Consider the following 23,557-nt stretch of genomic DNA (forward strand, 5'->3'; position numbering starts at 1 on the left):
GGCCCTCCAGTTGGCCCTGAAGGGCAGAGCTAGGACCCTGGGTCCCCAGAGCCAGCAGCAGCAAGCTCGGCCCATGGGCTTGTGTTCAGCCACAACGTCCACCCACAGCTGTGGCCTGGAAGGGCCAGGGATGGCCACGCATCTCCTGTCGAGCTGGCTGGCACAGCCCTGGCTTCCTGGCTGTGGGTGGGAGGAATCGGGAAGGACAGAGCCTCCAGTGCGCAAACTGTCAGGGGCCCAGCTCCCCATGAGCAGGACCCCCAGAGACCCGGGCCAGGCTGACAAGAGTGGACACTGGGGCTAGGCCTGTAGCAGAAGTTCATGCCTGATGTTCGACGCACAACGAGGCTCACGGGAAGTGGAACACCCCCGGCCCCGGCATCCCGACGGAGGTGGCTCCTGCTCCAGGCCTGGCCCTCGGGGGTCCGTGGCCTCTCCCCCAGAAGAGGTGCTGTGCGGGCTCTGGCTGTGGGCTGTCTTGCTGGTCATGGCCAGGAGGTGCTAGAAACCCACCCCCAGCGGGCGGCTCCAGGGAAAGCTCCTAGAGGAGCCGCCCCAGACCAGCAGCACGGGCGCCCGTGCCCCCCAGCGCAGGCTCTGCAACGGTGCCCGCTGTTGTGCTGCTCTCCAGACCTGCGGGGCTCCGGGGGGCGGACACTGTCCAGGGTCTCGTCTGGCTCTCATCCACACAGCCGTCCCCCCGGCTCTGGCCGCTGCTGCACCCTCCCGTGCCCACATCCAGCCTTCTGTCCCCAGGGGCTGCCTTCCTCGGGTGGGGGGGCCTATGGTGTGGACCTTCCTGGCAGGGAGGCCGCAGGATGGCAGGGATTTTAACCGGGCACATCACCCCAACTACTCAGACATACGGACGACGCGGCAAAGCTCCGGCCCACGTCTTCCAGAAGGGCAACCTGGCTGGCACAGGCAAAGGGCAGTGGCCTTGGGGACGGTCCCCCCACAAGGCCTCGCTGAGAGCCACCCCCTCACCCCCACCATCCACCCCATCCAGGGTCCCTCGGACCTGAACCCAAGTGCAGCCCAAGGCCCTGCCAGCCCACCCCAGGCTCCCACGTGCGGACAGGTCCTCACTGGCCAGTGCATGCCCCGCCCGCCCTCCGGGGCAGCAGGTCTGAGCTCCCTGATGCAGCCGACCGCACACCCCCATGTCCAGCCTGCCCAAGTGCATCCCAGGCCTGGTGTCCACAGGAAGGGCTCAGAGATGTGGCATCCACCTGGCAGCCATCCAGACGTCCTGGGGATAGCCTGTGCCCTCCCTGCCCAGCCCAGGGGCGGCCGACGGCAGCTTCCTGTCTCCCACTCCAGTGCCTGGCATGTGGAGGGCAGCTCCAGCCCCTCCACAGCCCTGGAGGCCCCTGCACAACCCCCTTTCCTGAGGAGGCCCCTCCTGCCAGCCCCGCCTCCTGGTGCCCGGCCTGGTTTCTTGTCACGGGGCCTCCGACAGTGGTCTAGATGACTACGAGTACCACAGTGACGCCTCCCATAGTGGCAACAGAGCCCACTGCTCCCCGGGGCCCACTTCTGGCCCCTTTGAGTCTGGGGCTCTGGCCTCTGGCCTCTGGGGGGACAGGACCCTCGTGCTCAGGGCCTCCGGGCTGACTGCTTCTAAACGATGAGACAGTGTCCAGTGTGGCCGGAGGGGCTGTGATGGGACCGGGGAAGGAGGAAACCACAGGCCTGTGAGCAGGGAGAGCCCCCGCCCTCCCCCCAGGACAGAGAGTGCAGAGCCCCGAGGATGGGCTTCACCGGCGCAAGGGAACCCGTCATCTGCCAACTGTCCCTCTGTAGAGGCTCCGTCAGCACCTCCACGGCGGGGGGCCGAGGACTGGCCGGGCCCACCCTCTAAGGAGCAGGCTGGGAGTCCAAGGGGGAGCCCAGGGCCCTGTCCCGGTGCCCCCCTGCTGCCCGTGTTCCCCAGGAGCCACCTGGAGACACCAGGCTCTTCTCTGTCAACAAATGGGCCACACAGGGGTCGGCACCCCCGGGGGACTCAGGCCCCCCCAGTCAGCCCCCATCTCCCAGCCCACCTGCACTCAGCCTCCCAGGGGGACAGCTGCCTCAACTTGTGCCTCCAAGGCCGGCTGAAGGGGCCCTGGCCTCCACCAGGACGGGGTGGGCAGCCACGAGCTGGGCCCTCCCCCAGCCCCGGGGACAGGCCGTATTGTCTGAGCGTCTGTCACTGTGGGTACTGGAGTGGTATCTCCCACAGTGACATGTCCGGCGCTCAAAACCGTCCATCCTCACCAGCCCACTGTCCCCTGCCAGAGCTAGTCCCGTCCCCTCCCACCGACCTCCCTCCATCCTAGGGGGCTGGTGAGCTCAAGTCAGCTCCCATCCCAAGCACCAAGCAGTGCAGGCCGACCCGGGATGCAGCAGACTGAGCGCCGGGGTCAGCAAGCACCCGGTGAGGAGCGGACCTGCACAGCACTGACCCTGGCCCTCTGCCCGCCTGTGCTCACGCTGGCCCGGCCTCGCCCCCAGGACAGCAGGACAGAATGGGCTTCTGGCCACACACGCGAGGCCCGCCCTGCAACCTGGGCTCAGGCCTGGGCAGGTGAGCAGGGGGACGGAGAGCCCTGCCCCCAGCACCCCCTGCCCGCGGCCCCCGCCTCACCTCCTCTGCCTGCTCCCTCTGCTCTCCCCTCCCCTGCCCCTGGGCTCTCTGTGCCAGGAGCTCCTCGAGGACTTGCAGCAGGGACCTCGGTGACTGGCCTCCCAGCAAATGCCAGGCAGCCCTCAGGTGGGACGGCTCAGGCCTGGAGCTCACTGCACCTGAGCTCACGCCCCTGCACTCTGCCTGAGCCCGGGGCGCTTGCCTGTCCCCCAGGTCCCAGCTCCCCTCGCCCAGCCTCTGCCTGGTGGAGGACAGGTGCCTGGGGTGCAGCCAGGGCAGGGGGAGGGGCTGGGGCAGGTGCGGGCCGAGCTAAGGACACCCCCTCCGCCGCCCGCACCCCACACCTGGGGAACAGGCCTGACTGGCGGTTCGCACCAGCCCCTCTCGTAGTGGAACAGACCCCAGCGGCGCTGCCTTCCGCCCTCTGCCCCCGCCCCCGGGGAGCCCCTCACTGACACAGTGACCAGCCAGCAGGGCTGAGGGCAGACCCCTCACAGACCGGACGCACCCAGCACGCCCAGGGGCCCCCGAGGGAAGGAGGGCTGAGCACGGCAGGGCAGCTCCGGACGGGCTGACGGGGCGGGCGGGGGCGGCCGGCCTGTGCCTCAGAGCCCGCCCACCTGCAAGCGGACCGCGGATGGGGCTGGAAGCACCTCGGGGTCCTCGCCCACAGCGCCCAGCGTGCGGACGCCCGCACCCCTCCGTCTGAGCCCAGGAGGTTTCTGACCCCGCCTGTGTCACCGTGGCTACAGTAGCAACTGGATCCACGGTGACACTCTCCAGGCCACAAACCCTGGCCCATAAGCGGGCCCCAGGCGGAGGGGCCTGCCTCCTGGTGCGCTGCTGTGCCTGCCCTCCCGGCCCACGGGCACCCCCACAACCTCACCCTGCGTCCTCAGCGGCCAGCGACAGCCCGAGGACAGGCCCCGGTGCAGGAGACCACCGTGGCCTCCCCGCCCTGGGACACTTGGTGGATTTTGTACAGGCCTGAAGCAGGGTGAGCGTTAGCGGATGGGGCTCACGGTGCCTCAGGCCATTCATAAAAACCTCAGTGCCAGTCCCCACCACGCAGGAGACTTGGCCCAGCAGCCCAGCCCGCAGTGCGGAGGCCCCGAGGCCAGGAGCAGCCCTGAGTCAGTGCGGCCTACCAGGAGCCAGCACTGACAGGCTGCCTGGGCCCAGCCCCAAAGTAGTGCTCGGACAGTGGAGCCCTGTGCCCAGCAGGCCGTGCCTGTGGGCTCCTCAGGTAACCGGACAGCCGCGATGCCCTCAGCAGCCCCATTTCACGGTGAGGACAGGAGGCCGGCGCGGTCACTGTGGGGCCGGGCCCTGTCCTCAGCCTCCCTCATCTGCTCTGCGGCCCCCGGCCAGAGCTGACCCTCCAGGCCAGCGTCCCTCAGGGACACCTCTGCTCCTGCCGCCCGTGCCCTGGGGCAGACCCCCCCATGCTATGCATCCTGAGCCAGTGCCGAGCACGGACCGCCATCCTCTGCCCCGGGCCAAGGCTGTCTGGGCACCAGCTCCCTGGGGCAGACTTGCAGGGGCCACGGCTGGACACAGCCTGACTGGGCCTAAGCCCCCCCCCCGCCCAGAATGCGCAGCGGGTGGGCCGTGCACACAGTGCAGCTCAGCTGACAGCCAGCAGCCCGGGCAGCACCAGGAAGACTGCCCAAGGAGACCCCCGCTCCTCTGTCCACCTCCAGCTGAGCCCATGCCCTCCCCGGGCAGACGCCATCCAGGCAGCAATCCCCCTGGAGCTCCCGCACTGCAGCCTGCCGGGTCCTCCACGGCCGCTGTCCAGCACCGAGGACTCAGCCGCCCCGGGCAGCCGGAGGGCCCAGCCCACCGTGGAGCCTGGGGAGCTCTGGGTGCCTCGGATATGCCACCGACGGACCCACCAGCTGGTCACTCTAGAGCCCGTCCCCCAAGGCTCTGAGCCTCCACCACGGGCAGGGGCTGGGGCGGCACTCACAGGGCTCCTTCCTGGGAGAAGGCCCCACGCGTGCGTCGGGGCCCCTCACCTGCCGGCGCTGGTCACAGGGAGAGTGTGGGCCTGAAGAGCGGCGGAGCCTGGGGCCCAGCCGCAGGCCGGCAGGCAGGAAGCAGACACGCTCCAGGGCACAGAGCCCCCCCACCCCCTTCCTGCCCTGGTCCCGCCCCCCCACGCCCCTCCCTTCCCTGCCCTTCCTGCACTCAGGCCTGCGAGGTTCTCAGGACTCTTACCTTGAAGCTGGGATTTCTCTGCAGGGGTTCCTGGCGATTTCCTTTTGGGTTCGGTTTTTCCTCTTACTCCCAGCACCTCGATCCCGCACTCACCGCCCCCTCGTTCATGGTCTGTCACCCCAGAGAACCTAAGCCAGGCCCTGGGGGGTCCCCACATTTGCACACATGCTGTGTGAGGCTGTGACTGGGAGGGCATGGCTGGGAAGCTGGGTGGCTCTCCTGCCTGCTGGAGTCAGACAGGGTAGCTACCTGGAGGAGGAGGCGCTTTCGCTGCAGGTGGAGAGGAGAAGCGTGCGGGACCTGGCAATGGGGGCCCAGGACGCCCCCGGGAGGGCAGGGAGCCTGAGGACTCTGTGTCTCCCCGAGACCCACACGGGAGCTCGGGGACCAGCCGGAGCCCAAGACAAGAGCCATCGTCCCAGACAGTGGTGGACGGGGCGGAGGTCACTGGGACCCAGACGCACAAGGTCCAGGAACAGAGAAGCTCTCCCTGCCCTGGCACCCCCCCGCCCCGAGGCGCAGGACACAAACAAGCCCGTGCCCCCAGGCAGGGGGACAAGCACTGCCTTTTTTCAGGTCCCACACAGACGCCCGGGAATCTGACTGGCCCGTGGATTCAGACAGAAACGCCTGGGTCCGGGACGGCCAACGGGTCCCAGGCAGCCCTGCGTGAGGACCTGTCCCTTCTCGGCCATGGCTAGTGGTCAGGAAGGAAGCTGTATCATTCCTCATGCCCCAGAACACAGGAGCTCCGTGAGCTCCCTCCCCCAACAACGACCACCTGAGCCAGCCCTTGCCACGACCCCCACCCCACGCAGACGGTCACCCCACCCCACCCCCGGCCCGCCACCCTGGGGAGGCTGCTGCTCTCCCCTACGCTGTCACCAGGACAGGTCTGAGGATCCTCTGCCCCAGCTCACTGGGATGACACCCATGACCCCATGACCCAAGACCGGCCCAACCCTCCACAGCCAGGCCTGGCCACCCAGGACTCATGACCCCGTGCCCCCTGGTGCCACACGCTGAAGCGGGCTGTGGGCTGCCCTGCAGAGCTCTGCCAGGCCCTCACCCCTCTGTGGGGCTGTCCCAGTGCCAGTCCAAATCCATTCTCCCCTCATCTTCCAGCTCAGAGTCACCTGCGACCTGGTGGCCACAGCACCCACGTCTGGTCAGTGAGATATACTTGCGGGTAGGGCACTTCCAGAGTTCGGTTTGCTGTTTGCTCTCTGCCCATCCTGGGATGTAGGTGCAGTGCCCCGAGATGAGCAGCCCCTTTGCGCACCTACTAAATGCAGCGAAACCAGAGAGGGAGCTTTAGCCCCCAGTGGCGTTCAGCGATTCCTCCGTTCTCACGTGCGGGCGATAACCTCCGCGTGGCTAAGCTGCTGCAGTGGGGTTTCCGTTAGACCCGTCCTGACTGGTCCCCACGGCGGACGTCCCAGCCACCATCTGCACTGGGCTCATGCTGTGGATCCCCTCTGCTGTCCCCTGTCTCCCCACCTGCTCCCGCGGCTCATTTGACCAGAATGAGAGAAAAGGATGCCCCGTCGTCCAGGCATCCACCAACCTGCTTACACGTGGGGTGGGAGTGGGAGGCCCTAGGGAGGCCATCCTTAAAGATGGCCAACAGGACACAGCCACGCGGGACCACACCAGACACTGGGAGAGGCCGCCCACCCGCCCGCCCCGTGCTTTCCCTCACATAAAAGCAAGAATGGAGGCCGTGTGGGATGATTCTCTTTTCCGTTACAGAAGTGTTATTACTTAATTAAGCCAGACAGGCTGCAAGCCGGGTCGTTAACGGGGGCCTACGGAGGTGGCCTGTGCGGAAGCACAGAGTGGTGTCTACCACGGGTCCTCTGTCCCCGACCGCGCTTCCTTGCACCTGGCGACCCGAGCTGCCCAGCCTTCGCTCGCACTTTGCTGTATTAGTGCTCGTTGTTAACATGCATCCGAGCCGGGCTTTGTAAGAGGACAAGGTCCGTACAGTTGGGTCCGTTAGACATGACCTGCGGGGCTGGGAATAGCAAGAATCGACGTCTGTGCAGGCCGCACTGGCATGTCCTCCCAGCGCAGGGCCAGGCGCCTGCGGACGAGCTCCCCGGCGGTCTGTGTGAGCCTGCAGCCCCCGCGCCCGCAGCCCGCAGGGACCCAGCCCCAGGCACCCTCACCAACGGCAGCAGGAGCATGGAGACGGAGGCCCCTGGGGCCCTGCTCACCCGCACCGCAGGTCCCTGGCACTTTAGGACCAGCTCCAGCTCCCCAGACGCGCCCCTGTGTGCAAGGCAGGGCCTGTGAGCGCCCCGTCCGGGCTGCAGCACCCGCAATGTGCGCGTCACGTCGGAACTGTCCCGAGCACACCGACCCTCGAAGCCCTGCACAGGACCCCCACCCCGGCGCACCTGCTGGAAACCCTCCCAGAGCACCCGCCGTCTTCAGACAAAACCCCACAGCCCCTCCACTGGCCCTGACTGGCCCTTGATGGGGCTCGATCCCCCCACCGGTGAGGTCCTCCCTGGGGTCACGTCACCAGGCGGGTCGTCCCCTCGGAAGCCTCGGCGGCTACGCCTCCCCCAGCCCGGGGACGGCGGATGCCAGTCTTGCTCCTCCCACTCGCTCCCCGCCGGGCCTGGGGGGGCGGGGGCAGGAAGGGCCGCCCCTCCCCGCGGTCCCACCACCTGCCCGTCGCAGGGAGAGGTGACCAGGAACCCGAAACCAACCGTCGAGTGCCAGTCCGGGCAGTATCTGGAACTTCCTCAAGCGTCTCCAGAAAACAGCAGCGCAGACCCGGCGGCCGGTATCGAACCTCGGTGCGGAGGTGGAGGGGCTCCAGGCGGCGGGGCGCACGGGCGGCCTGCTCTCCGCCGGCCCGCGGTCCGCTCTCAGCTGCTTCAGAGGCCCTGGGCGACCGGACATCAGAGACTTGCTGCCGCTCCACAAGCAGCTGCCCGTCCCGCCGGAGGTGCGGAGCCGCCAGGACAGCGCCCAGGGCCAGGCCGCGGGGGAGGTGGCAAGCCGGTGGCCTCTAGGTGACAGAGCCACAGAGCCACGTCGGCACTTCCGGACGTTGGCCTGGGAGGTGCTCAGGTGCTGCCGCGCCACAGAGTCCGGCCGCAGTGGCGCGGCCTCAGGATCCCCGGGGCCACGGAGAGGACGGGCCGCCGGAGGGTGGCGAGGCTCCCAGGCACCCGAGCGGGAACCCGTCCACACCAGGAGCCCCGCAGAGCCCTCAGCTCAGCGTTGCCATCAACCCCAATGGGCGGCCCCATCCAGCCACCGCCACCAGAGCCGGAGCCCAGCGCGCAGCGGACCCCAGCGCCGCCCCACCCGCTGGGGTCGAGGGACACAGGGGCGCGGCGCAAGTCTGCAGGGTGTGGCGCACAGGGAGGTGGTGGTTGCTTTTCCCCCAGGGTTCACTGAAGGAGAGGCCGCCGTCTTGCAGCTCCGGGCTGGGGACCACGATGTGGCCATTTTTACTCTAATCCTCTAAAGAGGCTCAAGTGCCTTCAGGGAACAAAAGCCGCAGAGAAAAACTGGAAGCAGCTCACACCGACCCGACCCTGGCAAGGGGTGGTGCAACTCCGCTGACACGGAGACCCCTGGCGCGGGTGCAGCAGGCCCCTCCCCCAGAAGACCCGCGGGAAGGACAGGGAACCACGTGTGCGGAGCACTCAGCACTGCACAGCTCCAGCTCTGGGGAAAATACTAGATAGATTTTATGGTTGTTTCTCGCGATTCACTGATATTTCAGGTTAAAATTTTTTTTCTTTTTTTCCTTTTCAACAACTTTCTTATTTTATCAATTCTTTATTTTTAAGCCTTTTTTTAACTTTCATTTTTACATTTACATTTTCTACCTACATTCTTCATTTTTTGCTTCCTTTCACTATATTCAATTTTATTTTTCTATATATATAAAAGTTTTGCTTTCTTTACAATTTGGGGATTTAGTGTCTTCTAACACAGAGACCAAAATGCACCCAGGACAAAGTGGATCACCTTGTTTTGTCTTACTGTGAAATTATATTCTTTATTCCCTTTTTTTTTTTCCTTATATTTTTGGTTTTAGACTCTTGAGACTTATCTACTGTGTATTTCACTGGGGTTGTTGTTAATCTTGTTTATTTTGTTCTCCCATTCATCTATTCTTCTCTGGACAGAATGACTAGGAGGAGAAATTAACAACAAAAGAAAACCAGAGGTAACGTTCTCTGATATAGATTTAATCAATATGGATATAAGTAAAATGTTAGAACTAGAATTCAGAAAAGAGACTATAGAGTTACTAGGTGGGCTTGAAAAAAGTATAAAAGACAATGGAGAATCCTTCAGTGCAGAAACAAAAAAACTAAAATCTAATAGGCTTAAATTAAAAATGATTTAAGGGAGATGTAGTCGAAAATAGATGCTCTAACAGCTAGGGTAAATGAGACAGAAGAGTCAGTGACATAGAAGACAAAATGTTGGAAAGGATGGAAGTTGAGGAAAGAGAAAAACAGCTAATAGATCATGAGGGGAGGCTTTGAGAAATCAGTGATATCATAAAACAAAACAATATTAAAATCACTGGAGTCACAAAGGAAGAAGAAAGCGAGAGAGGGACAGAAAGTATTTTTCAGCAAATCACGGCTGAGAACTTCCCTAATCTGGGGAAGGAAACAGGCATGCATGTCCAGGAGGCACAGAGAAGCCCCCCTCAAGATCCATAAAGATAGATCAACACCCAGACATATAAAAGGGAAGCTTACAAATCTCAGAGATAAAGAGACAATCCTGAAAGCACCTCAAGACAAGAACTCCGTAACCTACAGATATAGGAACATTAGACTGACATCAGGCCTGTCCACAGAGACCTGGCAGGCCAGAAAGGGTTGGTGTGAGATATTCAGGGCTAAATGAGAAAAATATGCAGCCAAGAATCCTTTATCTAGAAAGGCTGTCATTCAGAATAGAAGGAGAGATAAAGAGCTTTCAGGACAAACAGAAACTAAAAGCATTTCTGATCACTAAACCACCCCTACAAGAAATATTAAAGGAGATACCTTAAGTGAAGAGACCCCAGAAGTAACATAGACCAGAAAGGAACAGAGACAATCTACAGAAACAGAAACTTTACAGGTAATTCAATGGCACTAAATTCATGTCTTTCAATAGTTATTCTGAATGTAAATGGACTAAATGCTTCAATCAAAAGACATAGGGTATCAGATTGGATAAAAAAGCAAGACACATCGATATGCTGTCTGCAAGAGACTCACTTTAGGCCTAAAGACACCTCCAGACTGAAAGTGATGGGGTGGGGAACAATGCATTTATCACGGTAATGGACATCAAAAGAAAGCTTGTGATAGCAATCCTTCTGTCCCATAACTTAGGCTTTAAACCAAAGGGATGTAGAGGGATAATATATAATACTTAAAGGGTCTATCCAACATAAGATCTAACAATCATGAATATTTAGGCTCCCAATTTGTAACCAGTCAATTATATGAAGCAATTAATAACAAAATTAAAGAAACACATTGATAATAATAGAGTAATACTAGGGGACTTCACCATCCTACTTACTGCAATGGACAGATCATCTAAGCAGATGATCAACAAGGAAACGAGGGCTTCGAATGACACACTGGACCCGATGGACATCACAGATAACACTCAGAGCATTTCATCCTAAAGCAACAGAATACATATTTTTTTCCAGTGCACATGGAACATTCTCCAGAAGAGATCACATACTGGGTCACAGATCAGGTCTCAACCAGTACCAAAAATGTGGGATTATTTCCTGTATACTTTCAGACCACAGTTCTTTGAAACTTGAACTCAGTCACAGGAGGAAATTTGGAAAGAACTCAAATACCTGAAGGTTAAAGAGAATCCTACTGAAGAATGAGTCGACCAGGAAATTGAAGATGTAGTGAAAAGGAGAGGCACATGCATCCCAGTGTTCATAGCAGCAACATCCACAATCGCCAAACTGTGGGAAGAGCCGAGATGCCCTTCAACAGACGAATGGATAAAGAAGATGTGGTCCATATATACAATCAGCCATCAGAAAGAATGAGTACCCAGCTTGTGCATCAACATGGACAGGACTGTATTATGCCTCCATCAGAAAGGATGAATACCCAACTTTTGTAGCAACATGGACGGGACTGGAAGAGATTATGCTGAGTGAAATAAGTCAAGCAGAGAGAGTCAATTATCATATGGTTTCACTTATTTGTGGAGCATAACAAATAGCATGAAGGACAAGGGGAGTTAGAGAGGAGAAGGGAGTTGGGGGAAATTGGAAGGGGAGGTGAACCATGAGAGACTATGGACTCTGAAAAACAATCTGAGGGTTTTGAAGGGGTGGGGGGTGGGAGGTTGGGGGAACCAGGTGGTGGGTATTGGAGAGGGCACGGATTGCATGGAGCACTGGATGTGGGTGCAAAAACAATGAATACTGTTACGCTGAAAACAAATTTAAAAGAAAAAAACCATGGACAGGACTGGAGGAGATTAGACTAAGTGAAGAAGTAAGTCAAGCAAAGAAAGATAATTATCATATGGTTTCACTCATACATGGAACATAAGGAAGGAAGAGAATGAACATTAGGGGAAGGAAGGGAAAACTGAAGGGGGTGAGAATCAGAGGGGGAGACAAACCATAAGAGACTATGGACTCCAGGAAACAATCTGAGGGTTTTATAGGAGAGTGGGTTGAGGGGATGAGTTGGCCTGGTGATAGGTATTAAGGAGGGTACGTATCACATGGAGCACTGGTTGTTATATGCAAACAATGAATCATGGAACACTACATCAAAAACTAATGATGTACTCTATGGTGACTAATATAATAAAAAAAGTGGATATCTAAAAAAAAGAAAATTGAAAGTACAAAAAGATACACAATAAAAATGGAAAGTCTCAAAAAAAGAGAAGAATTTTAAAAATCCATGGAAACAAATCAAAATGAAAACAAAGCTGTTCTAAACCTTTAGGACGCAGCAAATGCAGTCCTAAGAGGAAGTATATAGCAATACAAGCCTTTCTCAAGAAACAAGAAGTGTCTCAAGTACACAACATAACCCTCCACCTAAAGGACCTGGAGAAAGAACAGCAAAGAAAGCCTAAGCCAGGCAGGAGAAGAGACTTAATAAAGATTAGAGGAGAAATCAATAAAATAGAAATTTTTAAAAATACATAGAACAGATCAACAAAAATTGGAGATGATTCTTAGAAGGAATTAATAAGATTGATAAACCCCGGGGCACCTGGGTGGCTCAGTGGGTTAAGCAGCTGCTTTCAGCTCAGGTCATGATCTCAGGGTCCTGGGATCGAGTCCCACATGGGGCTCTCTGCTCTGCAGGGAGCCTGCTTCCTCCTCTCTCTCTGCTTGCCTCTCTGTCCATTGTGATCTCTCTGTGTCAAATAAATAAAATCTTTAAAAAAAATAAATAAATAAGATTGATAAACCCCTAGCCAGACCTACCAAAAAGAGAAAGGATCCAAATAAATAAAATCATGAATTAAAGAGGAAAAATCACAACCAACACCAAGGAAATACAATTATAAGAGAATATTTTGGGTAACTGTATGCCAGCAAATTTGACAATCTGGAAGAAATGGATGCATTCCTAACAATGTATAAATTACCAAAACTGAAACATAAAGAAATAGAAAATCTGAACAGACCCATAACCAGCAAAGAATTTGAAGCAGTAATCAAAAATCTCCCAAAAATGGGAGGTCCAGAACAGGATGGCTTCCCAGCAGAATTTCACCAAATATTTAAAGAAGAATTAATACCTGGTCTTCTGAAAAAAAAATAATAATAAAACTTCCAAACTCATTCTTGGAGGCCAGCATTACCTTGATCCCAAAACCAGACAAAGACCCCACCGAAAAGGAAAATTACAGATCAGTATCCCTGATGAACACAGATACCAAACTTCTCAGTACAGTGGGGTGGCTGCATGGCTCAGTCAATTGAATGTCTTACTCTAGATTCCGGCTCAAGTCATGGACTCAGGGTTGTGGGACTGAGCCCTGCGTCCAGCTCTGTACTCAGTGGGGGATCTGCTTGTGGATTCTCTCTCTTCCTCTCCCTCTTCCCCTCCCCCATTCATGTGCACACTCTTTCTGTCTCTAAAATAAATAAATAAAATCTTTCAAAAAGTTCTCAATAAAATACAGCAAATTGAATTCAACAGTACATTGGAAAAATTATTCACCACCTCCAAGTGAGACTCATTTCTGGGCTGCAGGTGTGGTTCAATATTCATAAATCAATCAATGTGATACAGCACATTAATAAAACAAAGAACAAGAGGATCCTCTCAACACATGCAGATAAAGCATTTGGCAAAATGCAGCACCTTTCTTGATTAAAAAAAAAAAAAAAGCCCTCCACAAAGTAGGATAAATGGAACATACCTCAACATCACTAAGGCCACATACGAAAGTCTCCCAGCTAACATCTTTCCTCAATGGCAAAAAACAGACACTTTCCTCTACTGTCAGTAACAAGACAAAGATGGCTACTCTCACCAATACTATTTAACATAGAACTGGAAGCCTCAGAATCAGACAACAAAAAGAAATGAAAGGCATCCAAATAGGCAAAAAAAAAAAAAAGTCAAATTTTCACTGTTTGTAGATGGCATGATACTCTACACAGAAAACCTGAAAGAGGGTGCCTGGGTGGCTCAGTGGGTTAAGCCTCTGCCTTCGGCTCAGGTCATGGTCTCAGGATCCTGGGATCGAGTCCCGGGTCAGGCTCCCTGCTCAGCGGGGAGGCCCCCCGTGCCTGCCTCACTGTCTACTTGTGATCTCTCGCTCTCCATCAAATAAATAAAGAAAACCTTAAAAAAAAGAAAGAAAGGAAGGAAGGAAGGAAGAAAGAAAGAAAGAAAGATGAAAGACTCCATCAAAAAATTGCTAGAACTGAAAAAAAAATTGCTAGAACTCATACAGAAATTCAGTAAATTTGCAAGACATAAAATCAATGTGCAGAAATCTGTTGCATTTCTATACACCAATCTGGAAGCAATAGAAAAAGGAATCAAGGAATCGATCCCATTTGCAATTGCACCAAAAGCAATAGGATACCTAGGAATAAACTTAACCAATGAGGTAAAAGATCTATACTGTAAAAACCATAAAACACTTATGAAAGAAATTGAAGAGGACAGAAAGAAGTGGAAAAACATTCCATGCTCATGGATCAGAAGAACACTGTGAAAGTGTCTACACTACCCAGAGCCACCTACACATGTAATGCAATCCCTATCAAAATACCACCATCATTTTTCACAGAGCTAGAGTCAAAAATCCTAAAATTTGTATGGGATCAGAAAGGACCCTGAATAGCCAGAGGAATGTGGAAAAAGAAGACCAAAGCTAGTAGCATCACAATTGCAGACTTCAGGCTCTATTAGAAAGCCGTAATCATCAGGACGGTATGGTACTGGCACAAAAACAGACACAGAAATCAATGGAACAGAGCAGAGAGCCCAGAAATGGACCCTCAAATCTACGGTCAGCTAATCTTCAACAAAGCAGAAAATAAGACAGTCTCTTCAGTAAATGGTGCTGGGAAAATTGGACAGCCATACAGTGAAATGAAACTGGACCATTCTCTTATGCTGTACACCAAGATAAATTCAAAATTGATGAAAGACCTCAATGTGAGGCTGGACTCCTTCGAAATCCTAGAGGAGAACCCAGGCAGCAACCTGTTCGACATGGGCCTCGGCAACTTCTTACGAGACCAATGTCCAAAGACAAGGAAAACAAAAGCAAAACTGAAGTATTGGGCTTTCATCAAGATAAAAAATCTTTTGCACAGCAAAAGTCAACCAAAGTACAAGTCATACTGTGGAATGGGAGAAGATACTTGCAAACAACGTATCTATAAAGAACTTGTCAAACTCAACACACAAAAACCGAATAATCCAATTTAAAAATGGGCAGTAGACAAAAGCAGCCATTTCTCCAAGGACATACAAATGGCTATTGGACACATGAGGAAATGCTCCACATCACTCACCATCAGGAAAATGCAAATCAAAGCCGCAATGGGATACCACCTCAGAAGGATCGGAATGGATAAAACGAACAACACAAGAAACAACCAGAGTTAGAGGGGATGCGGAGAAAGGGGACCCCTCCTGCACTGCTGGTGAGAATGCAAGCTGGTGCAGCCGCTCTGGAAAACAGCATGGAGGTTCCTCAAAAAGTTGAAAATAGAGCCACCCTATGACCTACCAATCGCACTACTAGGTACTCACGCAAAGGATATCAGAACGCTAATTCAAAGGGATACATGCACCCCAATAATTACAGCGTACCACAGCCAAATTCTGGAAACAGCCCAAGTGACCACGGATGGATGAGTAGAAAAAGATGAGTCATGTGTATGCAATGGAATATTATTCATTTTAAAAAAAAGGATGAAATCTTGCCATTTGCAATAACATGGACGGAGCTACAGAGAATAATGCTGAGTGAAACCAGTCAGGCAGAGAAAGACATACACCGTTTGATTTCACTCATGTGCGGAATTGAAGAAACAAAACAGAGAGCCAAGGGTGGAGGAGAAAGAGAGATAAACCCGGAAACAGACTGTCAACCACAGAGAACCCACTGACCGTTACGAGAAGAGAGGCGAGTGGGGGATGGTGGATGGGGATCAAGGAGTGCACTCGTCTTGATGAAATAAAATAAGAAAATAAAATAAAATAATTATTTCTTTAAAATTTTTTAAAGATTTCAACCTCCATGTCATCATGGTGGATGACCCCTTGCCTCTTCCCCACACGTGCTCCCTTATTTATTTATTTGTTTGTTTGTTTGTTTATTTTCAGCGTAACAGTATTCATTTTTATGCACCACACCCAGTGCTCCATGCAATCCGTGCCCTCTCCAATGCCTACCACCTGGTTCCCCCAACCTCCCACCCCCGCCCCTTCAAAACCCTCAGATTGTTTTTCAGAGTCCATAGTCTCTCATGGTTCACCTCCCCTTCCACTTTCCCTCAACTCCCTTCTCCTCTCCATCTCCCCTTGTCCTCCATGCTATCTGTTATGCTCCACAAATAAGTGAAACCATATGATAACTGACTCTCTCTGCTTGACTTATTTCACTCAGCATAATCTCTTCCAGTCCCGTCCATGTTGCTACAAAAGTTGGGTATTCATCCTTTCTGATGGTGGCATAATACTCCATAGTGTATACGGACCACATCTTCCTTATCCATTCATCCGTTGAAGGGCATCTTGGTTCTTTCCACAGTTTGGCGACCGTGGCCATTGCTGCTATGAACATTGGGGTACAGATGGCCCTTCTTTTCACTCCATCTGTATCTTTGGGGTAAATACCCAGTAGTGCAATGGCAGGGTCATAGGGAAGCTCTGTTTTTAAAAATAGAGCTTCCCACACATGCTCCCTGTCATCAATGCCTCCTGGGCACCAGTACGTCTTAACCCTGCAAGGATGCTCACAAGCAAGACGCTGTGTCCCTGCAGATGAGGGACCTGGAGCTGAGAGCATTCAAGAGACTCTTGCAAGGAAACCACGGTAAACGCGGAGCCCGACTCAGCTGCAGCTCTGCACGCACAGAAGTCCCTGACCCTTCCCTATTCCAAGAAGAGCAGCCGGTGTGCCCGCTGCAGGGCCCCAGGGCCTGCCTCTCTGCAGACACAGAGCCACCAGCAGAAAAGCAACTCACCACACATGAGCTGATGGGTGGGTCAGTGGCCACAGTGGTGGCACATCATTGCCTTCACGTTCCAAAAGTTGAGGTGATCCTGTTTCCCTGTTCGTGCATCTGGCCACGTTGTCCACAGAACGTCCAGTTTCTCTGGTACAGCTGGGGTGCCCACGCCTGACCATGGCCATTGCAGCCTCCCAAGAATTCCAAAGCCACTTTGCTCTTCCCCTCCCGCTGCTGCCAGCTGGGAACCTGTGCTGACAGGAGTGTGTGGGGACAAGGAGGAAGGGTAAGGGCCTCCCAGTGGAAGTCAGGAGAAAACCTCCAACGCTTTCTGCAGAGGGCGTGTGGCTGGCGATGCCCACAAGAGCATACCAACCGTGATGAGGGGCATGGCAAGGGTGACCCTGGGCTGTGGACACCTTCTGGGTACTGCTGGCTGAGTACCAAGCTTGACTCGACTTACTCCAGCCTTAAGGTAAATAAGGGGTGAAGGGGGAGTCTCGTGATCTCTGAGACTTTGCAAACGTCCAGGTCATCGCAGGGACTGACCTGAAGGCACGGGCGTGTCCCACTCTTGCGGGCGGGCGGTGCTGCCCTGAGGACCCGAGCCCTGGAGTTCCTGCGTCCATCACGCAAGACCCGGCGTGGCCACCACCCGTTCCCCGCGGCAGCTCTCCGAAGCGGCTGTCCCGAGTTCGTCAGTAGCAGGAGCGCAGAGCGGGCCCGGAGAGCCCTGAGCAGCCCCACGGCCCGCCGCCGGCCTAGTTACCCTCACACCCGGCGGGGAGCTGCCGCGGCCGCAGCCGGCACAGTCACCATCACCACGGCCGCGAGCAGCAAGGCCGGGACCCCGCAGCCGCAGGGCGGCGGCTGCGGACACCGAGCTCCGCACCACCGGCAGCGGCGCAGGGAGCGGCCCGGGCGGCCTCACATCGGCGGCGCCTGCAGGCGGGGACAAGGTCATCTCAACGAAGGTTTGGGAGCAGTAAAATGGTTCAGTGTAAGAAACGGGTTTCGTCCGCAGGAGGGGCACGAAGGAAGACACAGCTGCCCGCCGGGCCGCCCTGGAGAGGAACCGCGGGAAGCGCGCCGCGGAGACGGACGGACTGGATGTCGTCGAAGGAGAAAAGGCGTGGGTCAGCCAACGGGGCAGGCCTGGCGCAGTCCAGGGCAAGGCTCCGGGGCCGTTGCGCGCTCTCCGCGCCGCAGGGCCCTCCACGCAGTCACCAGCGGAATGACCCGGGCAGGGAGCGAGCGGGAAGGACGAGGGGTCGGAAAGCGCTCCCGGAGCCAGACCCGACGGCGCCGGCCAGACCGCAGGCCACGGCTCCCGCCTGCCTCCTGCGGAGACCCTGTGGGCGTGAGCGCAGTGGACCAACCCTCCCGGCACGGAAAAGCGATGGGGAAAAGGATGGGAGAAGGGACCGGAGAAGGGACGGGAGATGCAGACGACCCGGGTGCGCGAGAACAGGATACACCCGGGAGACAGAACGTGTGTCGGGGTGCACGACCGCGATTCCGCACGGGTCCTCCGCGCCAAAGACAACCTGGACAGGATGGCCAGAGGAGGTGAAGGAGAATCAAGGACCCGAGACCAGGGTCAGCCGCCACCTCGACGTCGGCACCGCCACAACCTCAGTTACCATGGCAGACGCCCAGAAAACCGGAAACCGCAAGACGGCAAAGAGACAAACCCAGCGGTCCCGCCGCTGAGAATCCGTGCGCGCCCGACGCTGAGCAACGCGGGGCTCTCCGCCTCCCCAAGTGCTGGGATTAGTCACCCAACACGGAGATGCGGCCGGCGTTCCAGCGACAAGACATGAACAGAAGGTTGGAGCTGGAGACCTAAGAGCTTGCTTTCCGCCCAGTGACCGGATGAGCAGAGCTGCCTGCGGTACGGCTGCAGCATGGCCTGTTCCTGTTTTCCCCTCAGGACATCTCTTGTTGGAAAGCACAAACGTATTTTATAAGGGGAAAAAAAAAAGCCTGGTTTATCTCAATACACCATTGAAAGTTTTAAACTGTTTCATATCTGGTCAAGTTGTGATTTTAAAGAACCAAATCTTTTTTTATTATACTTTATTTTTTAATTACTTTTCAGTGTACTAGAATTCATTGTTTATGCACCCCACCCAGTGCTCCATGCAATCCCCGCCCTCCACAATACCCACCACCAGGCTCACCCAACCTCCTACCGCCCCTCCCCTCCAAAAACATCAGTTTATTTCTCAGAGTCCACAGTCTCCCATGGTTTGTCTCCCCCTTCCAATTTCCCTCAACTCCCTTCTCCTCTCCATCTCCCCTCGTCCTCCATGCTATCTGTTATGCTCCACAAATAAGTGAAACCATATGACACTTGACTCTCTCTGCTTGACTTATTTCACTCAGCATAATCTCTTCCAGTCCCGTCCATGTTGCTACAAAAGTTGGGTATTCATCCTTTCTGATGGAGGCATCATACTCCATAGTGTATATGGACCGCATCTTCCTTATCCATTTGTCCGTTGAAGGGCATCTTGGTTCTTTCCACAGTTTGGCGACCGTGGCCATTGCTGCTATGAACAATGGGGTACTGATGGCCCTTCTTTTCACTACATCTGTATCTTTGGGGTAAATACCCAGTAGTGCTATTGCAGGGTCATAGGGAAACTCTATTTTTAATTTCGTAAGGAATCTCCACACTGTTCTCCAAAGTGACTGCACCAACTTGCATTCCCACCAACAGTGTAAGAGGGTTCCCCTTTCTCCACATCCTCTCCAACACATGTTCTTTCCTGCCTTGCTAATTTTGGCCATTCTAACTGGTGTAAGGTGGTATCTCAAGATGGTTTTAATTTGAATCTCCCTGATGGCTAGTGATGATGAACATTTTTTCATGTGTCTGATAGCCATTTGTATGTCTTCATTGGAGAAGTGTCTGGTCCTCTCTTCTGCTCATTTTTTGGTGTGATCATCTGTTTTGTGTGTGAGCTTCAGAAGTTCTTTATAGATCCTGGATATCAACCTTTTGTCTGTACTGTCATTTGAGAATATCTTCTCCCATTCCGTGGGTTGCCTCTTTGCTTTATTGACTGTTTCCTTTGCTGTGCAGAAAATTTTGATCTAATAAAGTCCCAAGAATTCATTTTCGCTCTCATTTCCTTTGCCTTAGGAGACATATCTTGAAAGAAGTTGTTGTGGCTGATGTCGAAGAAGTTACTGCCTATGTTCTCCTCTAGGATTCTGATGGATTCCTGTCTCATGTTGAGGTCTTTTATCCATTTTGAGTTTATCTTTGTGTACGGTGGAAGAGAATGGTCCAGTTTCATTCTTCTACATATAGCTGTCCAGTTTTCCCAGCACCATTTATTGAAGAGACTGTCTCTTTTTCACTGAATATTTTTTCCTGCCTTGTCGAAGATTATTTGGCCATAGAGTTGAGGGTCCATATCTGGGCTCCCTACTCTGTTCCACTGGTCTATGTGTCTGTTTTTATGCCAGTACCATGCTGTCTTGGTGATCACAGCTTTGTAGTAAACCTTGAAATCAGGCAATGTGATGCCGCCAGTTTTATTTTTGTTTTTCAAAATTTCCTTAGCGATTCGGGGTCTCTTCTGATTCCATATAAATTTTAGGATTGTTTGCTCCAGCTCTTTGAAAAATGCTGGTGGAATTTTCATCGAAATGGCATTAAAAGTATAGATTGCTCTAGACAGTATAGACATTTTAACAATGTTTATTCTTATGATCCAGGAGCATTTAATGGTCTCTTATTTTTTTGTGTCTTCTTCAATTTCTTTCATGAATGTTCTGTAGTTCCTTGAGTACAGATCCTTCACCTCTTTGGTTAGGTTTATTCCCAGGTATCTTATGTTTCTTGGTGCTATAGTAAATGGAACTGATTCTCTAATTTCCCTCTCTGTATTTTCATTGTTAGTGTATAAGGAAGCCACTAATTTCTGTACACTGACTTTGTACCCTGCCATGATACTGAATTGCTGTATGAGTTCTAGCAGTTTGGGGGTGGAGTCTTTTGGGTTTTCCATATAAAGAATCATGTCATCTGCGAAAAGAGAGAGTTTGACTTCTTCATTGCCAATTTGGATACCTTTTACTTCTCTTGGTTGTCTGATTGCTGTTGCTAGGACTTCTAATACTATGTTCAACAAGAGTAGTGAGAGTGGGCATCCTTGTCGTGTTCCTGATCTCAACGGGAATGCTGCAAGCTTTTTCCCATTGAGGAGGATATTTGCTGTGGGTTTTTCATAGATAGATTTGATGAAGTTCAGGAATGTTCCCTCTATCCCTATACTTTGAAGCGTTTTAATCAGGAACAGATGCTGGATTTTGTCAAATGCTTTTTCTGCATCAATTGAGAGGACCATGTGGTTCTTCTCCCTTCTCTTATTGATTTGCTCTATCACATTGATTGATTTGCGAATGTTGAACTATCCTTGAAACCCAGAGATGAATCCCACCTGGTCATGGTGGATAATCTTTTTAATGTGCTGTTGGATCCTGTTTGCTAGGATCTTGTTGAGCATCTTAGCATCCATATTCATCAGTGATATTGGTCTGAAATTCTCCTTTTTGGTTGGGTCTTTGCCTGGTTTGGGGATCAGGGTAATGCTGGCTTCATAGAAAGAGTCTGGAAGTTTTCCTTCTGCTTCAATTTTTTGAAACAGCTTCAGGAGAATAGGTGTTATTTCTTCTTTGAAAGTTTGGTAGAATTCCCCAGGGTATCCGTCAGGTCCTGGGCTCTTGTTTTTTTGGGAGGTTTTTGATCACTGCTTCAATCTCGTTACTAGATAACAGTCTATTCAGGTTGTCCATTTCTTCCTGGTTCAATTTTGGGAGTTTATAGTTTTCCAGGAAGGCATCCATTTCATCTAGGTTGCTTAACTTATTGTCATATAACTGTTGATAATAACTTCTGACGATTGTTTCTACTTCCTTGGTGTTAGTTGTGATCTCTCCCTTTTCATTCATAATTTTATGAATTTGGGATTTCTCTCTTTTCTTTTGGATTAGTGTGACCAATGGTTTATCAATCTTATTGATTCTTTCAAAAAACTTGCTTCTAGTTTCATTGATACGTTCTACTGTATCTCTGGTTTCTACCTCATTGATCTCAGCTCTAATCTGGATTATTTCCCTTTTTATGTGTGGAGTTGGTTTGATTTGTTGTTGATTCTCCAGTTCTTTAAGGTGTAGAGACAGCTGGTGTGTTCTGGATTTTTCAAATTTTTTAAGGGAGGCTTGGATGGCTATGTATTTCCCCCTTAGGACTGCCTTTGCTGCATCCCATAGGTTTTGGACTGATGTGTCTTCATTCTCATTGGTTTCCATGAATTGTTTGAATTCTTCTTTGATCTCCTAGTTGATCCAAGCATTCTTAAGCAAGGTGGTCTTTAGCTTCCAGGTGTTTGAGCTCCTTCCGAATTTTCCTGTGATTGAGCTCCAGTTTCAAAGCATTGTGATCTGAGAATATGCAGGGGAAAATCTGTCTTTTGGTATCGGTTCAGCCCTGATTTGTAACCCAGTATGTGGTCTGTTCTGGAGAAGGTTCCATGTGCACTTGAGAAGAATGAGTGTTCTGTTGTTTTAGGGTGGAATGTTCTGTATATATCTATGAGGTCCATCTGGTCCAATGTGTCATTCAATGCTCTTGTTTCTTTATTGATTTTCTGCTTTGATGATCTGTCTATTTCTGAGAGAGTTGTGTTAAGATCTCCTATTGTTAATGTATTCATATCAATATGACTCTTTATCTTGATTAGCAGTTGTCTTATGTAGTTGGCTGCTCCTGTATTGGGAGCATAAATATTTACAATTGTTAGATCTTCTTGATGGATAGACCCTTTAAGAATGATGTAGTGTCCTTCTGTATCTCTGACTACAGTCTTTAGTTTAAAATCTATCTGATATGAGAATCACTATCCCAGCTTCCTTTGAGGTCCATTGGCATGAAACATGCTTCTCCATCCCTTCACTTTCATTCTGGGTGTATCCTTAGGTTCAAAATGGGTCTTTTGTAGACAACATATGGATGGGTCCTGTCGTTTTATCCAGTCTGCAACCCTGTGCCATTTGGGGGCACATTTAGGCCATTCACGTTGAGAGTGATTATTGAGAGATACGTTTTTATTGACGTGGTGTTACCTGTGAAGTCTTTCTTTCTATAGATTGTCTCCATATATTTCTGTTCAATGCTATTCTTAGGATTTTTCCTCTTTTATAGAACCCCACTTAATATTTCCTGCAGTGTCGGCTTGGTGGTCACATACTCTTTTAAGCCTTGCTGGTCTTGGAAGCTCTTTATGTCTCCATCCATTTTGAATGTCAGTCTTGCTGGATAAAGTATTATTGGCTGCATGTTCTTCTCATTTAGTGTCCTGAATACATCTTTCCAGCCCTTTCTGGCTTGCCAGGTTTCTGTGGACAGGTCTTATGTTATTCTGATGGGCTTTCCTTTGTACATAAGGAATCTCTTTCCCCTACCTGCTTTCAAGAGCTCTTGTCTAAAATTATGATTTCTCATTTTCACAATCAGGTGTCTTGAGGTCTTTCTAGATCCTATGATCTTGGGGGGAGACCTTTCTGCCTCTACAACATGAATGCTGGTTCCATTCCCTAAATTGAGAAAATTTTCATGGAGAATTTGTTCAACTATATCCTCTAGTCTCCTTTTGTTCTCCTCCCCCTCAGGGATTCCAATAATTCTGACGTTGGAACGTTTCATGGTGTCATTTATTTCCCTAATTCTGTTTTCATGGCTTGCAAGCTGTTTTTTCCAGGCCTCTTCCTGGTCCCTTCTCTCTCAGTTTGTTCTCTAGATCAATAATTCTATTTTCTGCCTCAGTTACCCTAGCTGCTAGAGAATTTAGATTAGATTGGAACTCATTGAGAGCATTGTTAACATCTTCCCTGGTCACTTTCACTTCTGCCCTAATTGATTCCATGTTGTCATTAATGGTTTTCTCTAACCAAGCCATTGCCTGGATAATTGTTAGTCTGAA

At 52.2% G+C, this 23,557-nt stretch overlaps 1 pseudogene; it reads left to right on the forward strand.

The window, feature by feature from the left end:
* The first annotated feature begins 17,669 nt into the window (after positions 1-17,669).
* LOC116862850 lies at positions 17,670-18,336 on the forward strand (annotated as a pseudogene).
* Positions 18,337-23,557: the final 5,221 nt, after the last annotated feature.

Source organism: Lontra canadensis, unplaced genomic scaffold, assembly GCF_010015895.1.
Source record: "Lontra canadensis isolate GAN:19392208 unplaced genomic scaffold, GSC_riverotter_1.0 scaffold356, whole genome shotgun sequence".
Taxonomy (NCBI): domain Eukaryota; kingdom Metazoa; phylum Chordata; class Mammalia; order Carnivora; family Mustelidae; genus Lontra; species Lontra canadensis.